At 37.2% G+C, this 14303-nt stretch overlaps 1 protein-coding gene and 1 pseudogene across 2 annotated transcripts in view; one reads left to right on the top strand and one right to left on the bottom strand.

The window, feature by feature from the left end:
* Positions 1–14303, top strand: part of STAG1 (STAG1 cohesin complex component) — a 354275-nt gene that overhangs the window by 12415 nt on the left and 327557 nt on the right. The gene's annotated exons all lie outside the window — the stretch shown is intronic.
* On the bottom strand, positions 11377–12599 carry LOC109456004 (AP-3 complex subunit sigma-1-like; annotated as a pseudogene).

The raw sequence follows: 14303 nt of genomic DNA, 5'->3' as shown, positions 1-14303 counted from the left end.
GACTACTGTGTAACAACCAATTTGTACTTCTTAATCCCTTCCCCTTTTTCACCTCCCACCCCTCTCCCATCTGGCAGCCATCAAAATGTTCCCTGTATCTGCAAGTTCGTTTCTGTTTTGTTTGCTTATTTTGTTCTTTAGATATTAAAATAAGGGGGGGGGGGAATATATGCTAGAATTAGGTGAACTACATACAGTAGATGGTCAGAAGCTTCCCATACCAGTGAAATCATGTGACATTTGTCTTTCGTTGTCTGACTTACCACACTCAACTCAATACCCTCTAGGTCCATCCATATTGTTGCAGATGGCAAAATAGCATTCTTTTTTATAGCTGAGTAATATTCCAGTGTATGTATATACCACCTCTTCTTTATCCATTCAGGGACACTCAGGTTGTCTTTATATCTTGGCTATTGTAAATAATACTGCAATGAACATATGGATGAGCACGGCCTCTTGAAGTAGCATTTTGGGTTTCTTCGGATAAATACCCGAAGTGGGATTACTACGTCCTCCTTTGTTTCTTGGTATAGTCTTTGTTTTAAAGTCTATTTGGTCTAAGGTAAGTATTGCTACCCCAGCTTTTTTGTTTGTTTTTCATTTATATTTTTATGAAATATCTTTTTCCATTCCTTTATTTTCAGTGTGTGTGTATCTTTCGATCTGAAGTGAGTCTCTTGTGGGCAGCATATGTAAGGGTCTTGATTTCTTATCCATTCAGCACGCTCTTCTTTTGATTGGAGCATTTAATCCATTTACATTGAAAGTAATTGTTGATAGGTATGCAGTTGTTCCCATTTTATTCATATTTTTGATTTGTTTTTCATCTTAAGTTCCTCTAAGATTCCTTGTAACACTGGTTTCGTAATGGTGAACTCTTTTAGCTTTTTCTTGTTTAGGAGCCCCTATCTGTCTTTCAATTCTGTAGCTTTGCTGGGTAGAGTAATCTTGGTTGTAAGTGCTTGCTTTTCATCACTTTGAATATTTCCTGCCAATCCCTTCTGGCCTGCAAAATTTCTGTTGAGAAATCAGCTGACAGTCTTATGGGAGCTCCCTTGTAGGTAACTAAGTGTTTTTCTCTTGCTGCTTTTAAGATTCTTTGTCTTTAACTTTTAGCATTTTAATTATGACATGTTTTGGTGTGGGTCTCTTTGGGTTCATCTTGTTTGGAACTCTCTGTGCTTCTTGGGTTTGTATATCTATATCCTTCACCAGGTTACGGAAATTTTCCTTCATTATTTCTTCAAATAAATTTTCAATTGCTTGCTCTCTATCTTCTTCTGGTACCCCTATAATGTGAATGTTGGTATGCTTGATATTGCCCCAGAGGACCCTTAAACTGTCCTCATTTTTGTGGATTCTTTATTCTTTTTGCTGTTCAGAATGGATGTTTTTTGCTACCTTCTTCTAAATTGCTGATTTGATCCTTTGCTTCATCTAATCTGTTGATTCCCTGTAATGTATTTTTCATTTTCATTCTTTGTTTCTGACTGGTTCTTTTTTGTTTTCTATGTTCATTTTTATGTTTCCTATTTCTTTATCGAAGTTTTCCCTGAGATCATTGAGCATCTTTATAACCAGTGTTTGGAACTGTGTCTGGTAGATTACTTGTCTCCATTTTGTTTAGTTCTTTTCTGAAGCTTTGTTCTGTTCTTTTATTTGGGACATGTTTCTTTGTCTCCCCATTTTGGCTGTCTCCCTGTGTTTGTACAAGGAAGGGCTGTTAGGTCTTCTGGTCTTTGTAGAGTGGCCTTACATAGTAGATTTGCTGTGGGGCTCAGTGGCACATTCGTCCTGGTCACCTGAGCTGCACACTCCTGGTGTGTGTCCTGTGTGGGTTGTGTGTGCCTTGCTGTTGTGGTTGAGCCTTGGTTGCTACTTGCACATCAGTGGGAAGGATTGACCTTTGGCCTCATTGGTTGTGAGGACTAGCTGTGATTATAGTTGAGGAATTGTGGTGCAGGGACTGACCCTGCAGAGCAGGATCTGCTTTAGCAGGACTGTGGTGCCTGCCCAGTTCGCCTTTTGGGTGTCTCGTCCTTAGAGGTGTCTGGGTCATGCTCCAGCTCGTTTCAAAGCTGGCCACTGGGCACTCCAGGCCCAGGGCCACCTGGGAGAGGACCTGCTCCAGGTCAAGTTCATCTGCAGCCTGTTCCCCACCTGGGGCCACCCGGCAGGAGCTACTAAATGATCTGCAGATTTATGCCTGTGCCGTGCTTGGAAATGCCTGGAGAGGCCAAGCCACGAACCAAGGCTGACTGCCACTAGTGCTGGGCTTAAGGCGGCTCAGAAAGAGGTTCCCGACTTGCTCAAGCCAGATGCTGCTTGTCTGGTTTCTGTGAATCTTTGAGAGACCCTAGGAAAGTCTGCAGCATGAGCCACAGCAGGTGATTTGTACGAAAAAGCCACCATAAGCGGCTTAGGTGTGCCCGGAAGTTGGTCAGGGTGGGGTTTCAGGGGTGTGGTGAATGAGGAGCATTAGCCAGCTTGATGGAGACTCAGATAATTCCTTTATTGATTTCTTCCTAAACCTTTTCAGCCATCTTCTTTCTTTCTACTTTAGTCATTCATGCATGCATTCGTTACATATTGTTGCTGATCAGTTTTATTCTAGAAACTGGGTCCTGCTTCCCATGCCATCTTGTTTGGATTTTGTCAATGTAGACAGAGCTTGGAAATAGAAATAGTTCTTTTCTTCTATGATCTCACTTTAAACACATTTAAAAAAAATGATAACACATTTTTAAAAAAATTCTTATTTTTTAAAGGGTGGTATATTGATGTGTGGGTGACTGATTTGCTTATGGTAAGATTTTTGGTAATGTTTCACTGATTCACTAGTAATTTGGAAGCTTCTGCAGTTGATTCAAAATATTAGTGGAAAAATATCATTGGATTTACATAGAAATGTTGAGGAACATATAGATTTGCAATTGTGATACCTTAAACATTTGACCCATTTCATTTGGAAGTTTTTTAGTTCCCTAAACAAAGGAAATTTGATTTGTTAGGCAGGAGCATTCCATTTTCTAAAATAATAAGAAATGGTACTTTGCTTTTAAATACCTATTTATGAACTTTTACATGTTGAAGTTTTTTATTTTTCTGACTGTAGATATTGATAGTTTCTTTCAAGCTTATAGAGCCCTTTAGTCCTTTGACACTTCTTTTGTCCCCCTCCTTTCTTAACACATTTTTTGCGGGAAACGAGTAAACTCGTCATATTGCCTCTAGTTGGAACCGGCAAAAATTTTGCAAAGTAAATAAATAGAGACCTCTTTTAAAACTAAAACACTGAAAGTTTCATAGAAAAATACCAAATAGATCGAAAGATATGAATATTTTACGGCAAGTCTAATTTTGGCGAGAAAATGTCAAAAAAGCCCCGCGTTACGACGCAATTTGGCGGGAAAATGCCCACTTACAAAGTGTTAATTTTCTTATCTAGCCTGGAATCTTTTTTAACTTTTGAAATATGTTGAACCTGCTTTGTACTTTTGTCTTTATTTTATCTGTGTAACCAATACTCAACTACAGATCAGTTTATCTGTATGATTTTTACCTACCTGGGTCCGAGCTGCTGCACACGTCTGAAGAAAGTCAGAACTTTGCAGACTGGAGCCATTAAATATTCATGCTCTCCAATCTTAATTGGACCCTCAGCATTACCTGGTAATCCTTCTTGTTTCTAATTAGTTCTTTCTCATTTCTCATAGTTATTTAAAGACTTCTCCTCTCCTATAGCCCCGTTACTTCATCGCTTTCTCTTTATTTCTCAGTGGATCGTATCTATTCATTGAGAAACTTGGATTTAATCATTATTTTGTTTCTGGAAGATGTTGAAATGATTGAAATCAAGCTAGATAGAGATTACTCTGACATTTTCTTCTGCCCAACCCTTGGAGGCACCCAGTAAACTAAGAAATTTTAGAGCAAAATTTGAAAGATGTATCTTTGATCATTTTGGTTGAATCTGCCTTGGGCTAATTTTAGTATGAAATCACTTTTTCAAATATAGCTACATTCTTGGAATAGTTTTGTGTTTTAAAATTTAAAATTAAAGGAAGTTCTGTGTTGTTTAAAAGGTTCTAAATAAATATGCCAACTTTTTTATTGCAGTATAACATTAATACATAAAGTACACTCCTTATAAGCCTGATAGATTTTTACCCGTGTAACCACCTCCAAGATCAAGATACAAAACTTTTCCAGCACCCCGGAAAGGTTCTCTATATCTCTTCTCAATTATCTCTCCCTCCTATTCCCCCACACCTGTTCCAACTTCCCCCTGCATCAGTTAATTTTGTAGTTTGTCTTCTTTTGCTTAACACGACGTCTGTGAGATGTGTCCATATTGTGGCTTGTATCAGCAATTCTTTTTTAAATTGCTGTTTAATTTTCTGCTGAATGAATATATCAGAATGTATCAATCCATTCTTTCATTCGTGGGCATTTGGATTATTTTCAGTTTTGGGCTATTATGTTAAGGCTGCTGTGAACATTCTTGTGTAAGTCTCTTGGTGAACATACCTCCTCATTTCTTTTAAATACATATGCCTAGAGTGGAATTGCTGGGTCATAGTATACTTCTTAATACCACTTGTTAATGGAACTAAAACACTAAAGTTCACACCTCCCTATCTATAAGCAGTTTCATTCCTTTTGATAAAGAATACCCCCCAATTAAATAAATAAAAAATTAGGTTTTCTAACAAGATTATAAAACAAGGGACTTCTTTGTCTTTATTTACATATAAAATTAAAATTCTTATTTGGTTCCAAATTGAACTATTTGGTTCTGTTAATACTTCCTTTGGTATTGTGTATAAAGTTTTTATTTCCCTCCTTTATTCAAATTTGAGCATTTTTCTCTATTATAGTATGTCCTGATCCCTGTAAGATTACCTTTCTTATATTTCTCTGACTGCTCATAAGACTGCAGAAAAGAATCATTGGTTTTCCTGGCAGAAGCATAGGCTTTCTTGGTTTTACGTGATTGGCCTTTTAGACACTTGGCAGTGTCTGAGGTAGAAGGAACTACTGTATTTGAAGGCCAAAGACCTGGATTCTAATCCAGGTTAGTCTGTTTATTAGCAGCATGTCCTTTTATAAATTACTTTTACCTCACTACCTCACTTGTATTGCGAGTAAGTATGTACTATGTCCTGGTCATCCCAGAGGATGTTGGCTAGTAGAGCTACTGTAACAGTCCTCTGTAAACTATGAAATAAGAATATAAGCATTTGTCGTTTTAAGGGGATGTTTTGTACATTTTCAGATTTCTAAGCAATATCCATCCAGTTTATAAAAGAAATGAAATACAAGTTCCAGGTTTCAGAGGCATGCAGCGGGGCAGAAAGCGTGTCTCTAGGGAAGGCTGACTGCCTAATGAGTCAGTTCTCAAGTGTGGTAGGCACTGATGAACTACATACCAGACTCTGGTTCTCAAAATTGATATGTTTAGAAGTTCAGTTTTTATTTACACTAAGAGTGATTTAGGTTTTAGGTGATTTCAAGTCTGAAGTGTAAACCAGCATGTCAGATTATTGATATATTCGTACATTGAGAAATGTAATTGTCAAATGAGGTGGGCACTGCCTGTGGTCACCAATCAGTGCCTTGTCCTCCTTTAGGAAGACAGATTATAATCTGAACATTGACCAGTACACCTGGAATGAATTCAGAGTGAGTTGGATCATCTTAGTGTCAGTATTACTGAGCTGTGGTAGCCTGATAAGTGCTCTACAGCTGAACTGGGCCAGGACACTCTTTCCAGGGACAGTGCTGGAGACAGACTGCTGAATTTAATTTGTTTGAACACTCCTCACTATTAATTTGGTTTCAGCTTTCATATAGTCCCGGACAAGATCTGAATCCTGCTTCCCATGCCACTTTGTTTGAATTTTGTGTATTCATTCTCAGGTTTGATTTCTCCTAACTTAATTCTCACTGTAACTTAACCTCAGTTTCAAAAGAACCTTTTCTGTGTCCCATGTACTGCTTCACTAGTGGATTGAATTTATCCTCGCAAAGTTGAGTAAGATACAAAAAAATACATACAAGTGGACACTTGGGTCAACATTGCTCAAGCAGTAGTTCGCTGTAATCAGAAGTGTCTGGACGCTGATGGTAACCACTTTGAGCACCTCTTGTAATTGCAGAAGTCAAACATGACTTGTATTCATCTTTTGTTGTTAGTATAGAGTGTTACAATTTTAATACAGTTTTCCTTTCTTAAAATGTGTATACATTTTTTTGGCACCCTCTGTATATTGCTTCTTGTGTTCTTGTGCTCCCTGACTTCTGGATGTAGGAAGAATATGGATTTTTGTAGTCAAGCCTGGATTTCAGTATTGGCTGCCAGCTGAGACTTTGGTCAAGTTCCTTCTTTGAGATCCATCTATCCATTCATCCATCATCCCAGAGGCATTATAGTTGTCCTGCTCCTCCTTGCCTTCACTTCCTTCTCATTCATAGATATGTTAAGGTATAATTTATGTAACATAAAGTGCTCTTGTTTTTAAGTGTATCAATTCAGTGATATTTAGTCAATTTGCAAAACTGCAACCATCACCCCAATTTTAGAGTATTTTCATCACCCCAAAAGAAATTCTGCGACCTTTGCAGTCACTTCTCACATAACTAGGCAACTACTGGTTTGTATTCTGTATCTATGAATTTGCCCTTTTTGGACATTTCATATAAATGGAATCATATGCTGTACAGTGTTTTGTGTTTGGCTCTTTCTCATAATGTTTTGAGGATGATTATATTGTAGCATGTTTTTGTACTTTCCTTTTTATTGCTGAAGAGTATTATATTTTGTTTACCCTTTCACCAGTTGATGGACCATTTGGGTTGTTTCCACTTTTTGGCTATTGTGAATAATGCTGCCATGAACATTAGCGTACAAGTCTTGGTGTAGACATACTTTCATTTCTTTTCTGTTGATACCTAGGAATGGAATTGCTGGGTTATATAGTAAATTAATGTGTAACACTTTAAGAAATTGCCAGACTTTTCCAAAATGGTTGCACCACTTTTCATTTCTGCTTATCGATGTATGAGGGTTTCAGCTTGCCTCTTCTTTTTAACTGGTTTAGGATGTCTGATTAGATTTCAATACCACACGTGACATTAGCTGCTATCAGTGAACAAGACTCAGCATTACAGGAGTTTACTACTCCAGCTAGAAAAAAATATTAAAATCTTACTTATGTCAGATATAGGAATATAATGCTGAATGTTTAAAAACTTGGATTTGTACTAGGTGAATGTGATTACTTGAAAAATTTCAGTACAGCAAGACAAAGCATTCCGTAGAACAGTGGTCAAACTTTATTAACTTTATTAAAAATGTTTAATTATGGAAAACTTAAAACGTGCAGATGAAGACAGTATAGTTTAGTGAATCCTCACATAATTATCACCTGGTTTCCGAATTGTTGTCCAGTCTTATTTCATCTATGTCGATACTCACACCCCTCTCTCCCATATTACTTTGAAGCAAATCCTAGACATTTTAAAGATAAACATATTTCTCTTATCATACCTTAATCCTTTAGTAACAATTCTTTGCTAAGAATTTACTCCTTTTAAAGAGTGAGATGTAGAAAAAAATTTAAATGTCTACTTTTATTTTAAAGTGGTATTTATTTAAATGGTACCTTTTGGTACAGAGAAGTTTTTTTTAAGACACAGAAGTTTTCTTTAAGTGTTTCTTTGGGGGAGGGGACACCACACCTCTACTCAATTAAGATAAATATTTTTAATAGTACAGAGGTTTATTTATTTATTTTTATACTTATCATGCCTTGAATTCATAGGGAATGGGTTCCAGCAGCTCAGGCTTCTTTCCATTGGTTCTCACAAGATGTAGTTCTCTTGGTGGAGCCGGCCGGCATTTCTTTGAACCCAGGTACTTTTCTCTTTGGCTTCCCCTTTTTTTGTTTTTAATCATTTTTCTTGACGCATTTCAGAAGCTATCTTGGGTCTTAGAGTGCTTATTATGTTCAATACATACATTAATTCTCTTGGCAGGAATTTTGCCCTTTGTTTATAACAATGCCAACGTCATGCTGGGTAACATTGTAGACTCTTCCAGTTTTGCCGTGGTAACACTTGCGGGGTGTTCCTTTTTGAACAGTGCCTATTCCCTTGATACCTACAATACCACTTTTCTCGTAGATTCGCGTGTATGTGGCCAGAGAACAACTCTGTTTTCTAAAAGGCTTAGAGAACATATAGCGGGTGCCTCTCTTTCCCTTTGTGTTGGTCGTTTTGGTGAATTACTGGAAGGTGGTGGTTATGGCCTGAAGAGAAGTTCTTATATAGTTAAATTTATCAGTCTTTTCCTTTATGTTTAGTACTTTCTGTGCTGTGCTTAAAAGAATTTCCACTTGGAGGTAATGAAGTTACTCTCCTATATTCATCTAGAAGCTTTAATTACCTTTACTATTTAAGTATGTACTTCACCTGGAAATAATTTTTGTGTGTGTGTAGTGTTAGGCCACGTTTTAACTTTTTTTTTATATGGATATCCAATTGTCCCAGCACAATTTATGAATAATCAAACAAAAAAAAATCAAAAACCTTTTCCATTGTTCTGCAGCGTCCTCTTTTTATAATTCATGTGCATATATGCATGGTTTGTCACTGGGCTTTCATCGTGTTATACAAGGTTGGGCAATTAAGTTCATGAACTCATCCTAGCAAAAGTGCTACATACCTCATTGCTGAATATCAGTATGGTCACCTTCAAAGTACTCCCCTTGGGAAGCTATGCACCGACGCTAGTGCCTAGTCCACCTTTCAAAGCAATTTTGGAACTCTTTCTGGAATGGCCATCAGAGCTATCGTATTACTCTTGATGTCCCGAATGTCATCAAAATGTCTCCTTTTCAATATTTCCTTTGTCTTCAGGTAAAGAAAGAAGTCATTGGGGGCCAGATCAGGTGAGTAGGGAGGGTGTTCCAATACAGCTATTTACTGACTAAAGCTCCCTCACAGACAGTGCCGTGTGAGCTGGTGCATTGTTGTGATGCAAGAGCCATGAATTGTTGGCGAAAAGTTCAGGTCGTTTTTGTCTTTTTCATACAGTCTTTTCAGCACTTTCAAAGAGTAAACTTGGTTAAATGTCCAGTTGGTACAAATTTATAATGAATAATCCCTTTGATATCAAAAAAGGTTAGCAACATCATTGCAACAAGTTCTCAAACTTAATTGTCAGACTTCGTATTCGTTTCTTTGTCTATCCTTGCATTAGTATTATTGTCTTGAATTTCATGAAAAGTGTGACTATCCAAAAGCAGATCTTCCTACCTTACTCTTTTGCAAGACTTTGTAGTCTTTTGCATTTCCATGCATTTTAGAACTAGCTTGTCACTTTCTCAAAACAAAGAAAACAAAACCACCAGCTAAGCTACAAAACCTGTTGGGATTTCATTGGGATTGCATTTTTGCTTTAGATCATTTTGAGGGCGGGGATAAATGATATCTTTTATAGCTCTGTGGAACAAAGTTATGCATATCTTTTGTTAGATTTATTACATATTTGATTTTTTTCCTGTAAATACTATCTTTAATTTTTTTTAAAGTGGGCTCACAGAAATTACAATATTTTGATCACGAGTTTTATAGCAAAAACTTTAAAATTTGTATTTTCCAATTACAATTGACATACAAGATTATGTTAGTTTCAGGTGTACAACATAGTGATTAGGCATTTATATAACTTACAAAGTGATCACCCTGATAAGTATAGTACTGATCTGACACCATACGTAGTTATTATAGTGTTATTGACTCTGTTCCCCTTGCTGTACTATACATCCTCACAACTACTTTGTAACTACCAATTTGTACTTCTTAATCCCATCTCCTTTTTCATCCATCTTCCCAACCTTTATCCCATCTGGCAATCCTCAAAATATTCTCTGTATCTATGAGTTTCTGTTTTGTTTGTCAGTTTATTTTGTTCTTTAGATTCCACATTATAAGTGGAATCGTATGGCATTGTCTTTCTTTCTTTGACTTGCTCCGCTTAGCACAATACCCTTTAGGTCCATCCATGTTGTTGCAGATGGCAAGATTTCATTCTTTTTATATGGCCGAGTAACATTCCATTGTATATATGTACCACCCCTTTATCCATTCATCCATTGATGGAAATCCAGGTTACCTCTATAACTTGATTATAACTTGGTTATTGTAAGAAATGCTGCATTGAACAAATGGGTGCACATGTCCCTAATGGGTGCACATGTCTCCCCCCTTTTTTTAAAATTTCAATACCCAACTACATTTTTTTAAAAAAAGATTTTATTGGGGAAGGGGAACAGGACTTTATTGGGGAACAGTGTGTATTTCCAGGACTTTTCTCCAAGTCAAGTTGTCCTTTCAATCTTAGTTGTGGAGGGTGCCGTTCAGCTTCAAGTTGTCTTTTCAGTCTTAGTTGTGGAGGGCGCAGCTGAGCTCCAGGTCCAGTTGCTATTGTTAGTTAATATTTCATATAAATGGAATCATATGCTGTGATCCCTCGCGGGAGTTGAACTGGCAGCCTTGTGGTTGAGAGGACGCGCTCCAACCAGCTGAACCATCTGGGAGTTCAACGGCAACTCAGCTCAAGGTGCCGTGTTCAATCTTAGTTGCAGGGGCAGAGCCCACAATCCCTTGTGGGACTTGAGGGATTGAACTGGCAACCTGTGGTTGAGAGCCCACTGGCCCATGTGGGTATCGAACGGCAGCCTTCGGAGTTAGGAGCACGGAGCTCCAACCACTTGAGCCACTGGGCCGACCCTGCACATGTCCCTTTGAAGTAATATTTTGGGTTTCTTTGGATGAATACCCAGAAGTGGGATCACTGGGTTCTTTATTGTCTCTTGTTATAGCCCTTGTTTTAAAGTCTATTTTATGTAGTGTAAGTATTGCTACCAGCTTTTTTTATTTTCATTTTCATAAAATATCATTCTCCATCCATTTACTTTCATCGTGTCTGTGTCTTTCGATCTAAAGTGAGTCTCTTGTAGGCAGCGTATATAAGGGTTTTGTTTTCTTATCCATTCAGCCACCCAGTATCTTTTGATTGGAGTGTTTAATCCATTTACATTGAGAGTGATTGTTGATTTGTACCATGTTTCCCCGAAAATAAGACCTAGCCAGACCATCAGCTCTAATGCGTCTTTTGGAGCAGAAATTAATATAAGACCCGGTCTTATTTTAATATGACCGGGTATAATATAATACCTGGGCTTATATTAATTTTTGCTCCAAAAGACGCATTACAGCTGATGGTCCAGCTAGGTCTTATTTTCGGGGAAACATGGTAGTTAGTGCCATTTCATTATTTGTGTTTTTGGCTTTTTTTTCTTTAGAAGTCCAGTTACCTTGGAGTTTATTTAAACTAAGAGAAAAAGATCATAATGTTTTCATGCAATATATATTTGGCTCTTTAAATAACAATTGTAACAAATAACAGAAAGAATTAAGGAATACTGCACTTGTGATCCATACAAAACAGCAACATTATGGGTTGTAATAATTTAAAGAAATGTCTCAAACACTTTTCAAACAACTGTTGTAGTCATTATATAGAGGCATGCCTTAGTTGGGCATAGGAATGCAGTTTAGAAATGAAAGAAAAAAAATATCACACTGGAACTCAATTTCTTCAGATCCCTGAGTGAGAAAGGCAACATTTAACCGCCATACTGATTTTACACAACTTTTATACAGCACCTTGACTTAAATTAAGTCCAAGAGTGAAAGTTGAGACTCTATTTTCGATAAACAGCTACATGGTAAACTTAGATGAGTTTTCTCCCTGAATCGTATCTGGGAGTGGCCTTTTAAATTTTTTATTTAAAAGAGGGTAGGTTTGACATTTTTATACTGATGTCATCAATGTTAATATTTCTTGGGTTCTCAGGAAGATTCATATTCTTTACCGCCGATACAGCATGGGCTGAGGCTCCTGCTAAGCCAGCCTGATTTCTCCAGTTTATTTTGTGCATTAATTTGTGTGACAGTTTCATTCATGTTGGTCTCCAATACCATTCCCCAATTACCGTTTCTGCAAGAATATTATTATGAAGTTTGTCTACATGGAAAATTAAATCCAGTTTTCAGACATTTTCAAAATAGTTGTCTAATGTTCCCACAAATACTTGAATTATGTCTAAAATGCCAAGTTCACTTTCTGAAGAATCCACACAGAAGATAAAATATAACATTGTGTAATATCTGTAAATCAGTTTGTTGTCAGATCCTCCAATTAATAATCCTCTTTCTAGGAAATTAGAAACATTTTCATCTCTGAGGTACGAACTGGAATGTCTCCCTGATGACTTGCTGTTATCTTCACTGTAAGGCTGGTAGAACTTGGAGAGCTGTGGCTTCCCGTGGTTGTTGCACATGAGGATCACCTTGATCATGCCTGCAACCGGATGGATGCTGGAGCCCAGGGGGTGGGGCGGGACATGTGAGCCCTGCCTCCAGATCTCTTGGGGCGATCATTCCCACCTGTCCCCTTGTGTGTGCATGTGCATCTTGTGGGGCAGGGCCTACTCTTTTTTTTTTTTCCTTCTTATAGAAGTCCCTTTAACATTTCTTGTAATACTTATTCCTAAAGAAATCCCTTTAGCATTTTTTGTAATACCTGTTTGGGGGTGATGAATTTTTTAAGCTCTTTCTTGTCTGGGAAGCTCTTTACCTGACCTTCAACTTTAAATGATAGCTTTATAGCAAAATTTTTTGTGAACAAAATTTTATTCTAGTTTTAAGTCAAATTGTCCAAAGCATAATCAGCATCTCCATACTGAGAGAGTCCAAGATGCTACACAAAATAATTGCTTCTGATGGTTTTTCCTTTTGTTTTAAAAAAAGCCAAATGGACAAAGTGTTGTGTATTGTAATGAAAACATTTCACGTGATCATTTCACTTACCTCAGCTTGGTTGAGTAGAGTGCATTTTTTTGTGTTTGGGTTTTAGTTGTATTTGTGGTTTTAAGCTATTCATAAAAATGGTTGCTTAAATAAAATGGTTTATTTACTATTTTTGGATTTTAGGTTTTTCTTGTAGACTTTACTTTGCATTAGTTTCTTCTGGTGCATATTTGCAATGGAGTAAAGGCCATGACCTAAATAAACATTGAATTGAAGTATATTATGCAAATTGCAACCTTGTTGAAATGGATGTAAAGTATAAAAAGACTGAAAGTCTGGGACTGTGGAAAGGAAACAAAATACAGTATAGATTTAATTATGTATAGTGGTGTGTGTATGAGAGAGAAAAGAATTAGACAGGAGCCTTGGAATTGGAGCACTGGAATAGAGAGTAAGGGAGAAAATTATTAGAGTATATAAAAGGAAAATGAAATATCTTGGAGAAGGAAATGATAAAATATTTTAACAGCTTAGTTCTTGGAAAACCATTATGAATTCAGATTTCAATACTGTAAGAAAACTGATCTTTGGAAATAAGCATTTTTATAAAAAGTTGAAATGAAATTTGTGAGGGTGAAAAGAGGATATACAAAAAGAAAGGACAAAGAACAAAAAAAACTGTATTTCTGGGGGTATATAGGCCAAAATAATTGCATTATATTTTATGAGTAAATTCTGTGGTATTTTATCTGTAGTTTTCAAATCCTTCTTTAACATGTTGCGTACGGATCACAAGAATCTTCACGAGGGATTTAAACCCCGCCGTACACAACGTGTTAATTAGAGAAAAGTTTAAACTGACAGGGATAACCATAGTTCATGTATGTAAATCATACTGTAATTGACTTTCCTAGGTCATAAATTCTCCATTGTGGTTTGTTGTATGTATAGTAAATATACGTTTGCTTAAAATAATTGTAAGGATTTACCATTCATTTGAAATATTCCATGATTCTTTACTACACATTATATTGGAGAGGATTGCAGGGGTAAATTATGCACCTAACAATAGTATAAATGCCATTATAGTAAGCAGTGAAACTGTTTCTCTCATGTTAGCGTATGATAGTTTAGGTTTCCCAACATTAGCCTTTACTTAAAAAAAAAGAGGTGAGGGGCCGGCCCGGTGGCTCAGGCAGTTAGAGCTCCATGCTCCTAACTCCAAAGGCTGCCGGTTCGATTCCCACATGGGCCAGTGGGCTCTCAACCACAAGGTTGCCAGTTCAACTCCTCGAGTCCCGCAAGGGATGGTGGGCTCTGCCCCCTGCAACTAAGATTAAACATGGCACCTTGAGCTGAGCTGCCACTCAGTTCCCGGATGGCTCAGTTGGTTGGAGCGCGTCCTCTCAACCACAAGG

This window comes from Rhinolophus sinicus, chromosome 5, assembly GCF_057876585.1.
Source record: "Rhinolophus sinicus isolate RSI-liver-muscle chromosome 5, RSI-T2T, whole genome shotgun sequence".
Classification (NCBI taxonomy): Eukaryota; Metazoa; Chordata; class Mammalia; order Chiroptera; family Rhinolophidae; genus Rhinolophus; species Rhinolophus sinicus.
Note: the sequence above shows the minus strand (reverse complement) of the source record. Positions and strands in the feature narration are given on the sequence as shown.